Source organism: Haliaeetus leucocephalus, unplaced genomic scaffold, assembly GCF_000737465.1.
Source record: "Haliaeetus leucocephalus isolate CR32 unplaced genomic scaffold, Haliaeetus_leucocephalus-4.0 Scaffold484, whole genome shotgun sequence".
Lineage (NCBI taxonomy): Eukaryota > Metazoa > Chordata > Aves > Accipitriformes > Accipitridae > Haliaeetus > Haliaeetus leucocephalus.
Genome location: NW_010972920.1, coordinates 300,787 through 301,797, shown reverse-complemented (window position 1 = coordinate 301,797; position 1,011 = coordinate 300,787).

Sequence of the window (1,011 nt, the reverse complement as noted above, 5' to 3'; positions counted from 1 at the left end):
TCCTCTGAAGGCAAAGGTCACCCTCCGGCGTGCCACCCGCTCTGCCTCCTTCCTGCCGAACCCGATCCCTGGGCGCGCATCCTGGTCGAGCCCACTGGCCAGAGCCAACCCTGGTGAAAGCCGCAGAGCGTTTTCTGGGTAGGGTTTAGTGGGACAGCACAGATTTGCAAGAGCAGTCAGGGCACATAGGTGCACAAGTTGGACTGTGGGCTGGGCAGGGCGAGTTTGGCCAGTGTTGGCTTTTGTAGAGGGAGGTTTTCCCAGTGGCTTTGGGAGATGCGTAGGGAGCCTCGAGAAGCCCCGGGCACTGAAAAAAAAGCAGAACGTGCTTGGCGCTGTGCCGGGGTGATGGATGGGCCGTTGCCGCAGGGTATCCTCCCACGCCACGGTGCTGCGTGGCAGTTGACTTTGTAATTGGGAAGAAATACGGCTGCCGGTGCTGGCGGGGCAGCACGCACGTGTCGGGGTTACCGTGTGGGCGGTGGGAGGCCGCGGGGCTGCCATCCCTCCTGCCGGGGAACCACTGTGCCCAGACAAGGGCCCGTGCCTCCCGGCACCCTTGGAGATCATGTCAGGGGATTTACGGTGGTGGCAGCGCTGGGACCCCCCCGCTGACCCCCAAGGGCCGCTGTCCGGGGCCGAGCGCGGCATGGCCACCCGGTGCAGGAGGGAAGGCAGCTTTCCCCCTCGGGGTGCCGCCTCCAGCCCCAGATCCTCTCCCGTGCCCCTTGCCCGGGGCTGAGGCCGGGCTGGCGGTGCAGCTGCCGGCTGTCATCCCCCCCGCGCCCCCGGCCCGGGGGGCTGCAACCCAATCCCTTCCCCTTGCCGAGGGTTCCGCCGGCCCCGCCGAGCCCCCTTGCCCGGCCGCGGGTGAAGCCGCTGACAAGGTTATTTCTCGGCGGTAACCCGAGGCGCAGCCCCAGCGCCTCCGTCTCGGCGGGGCGGACAAGTTAATTCCCCAGATTTATGCTCCCCCCGAGCCCCAGCATCTGCCGCGGGGGGCGGCGCAGC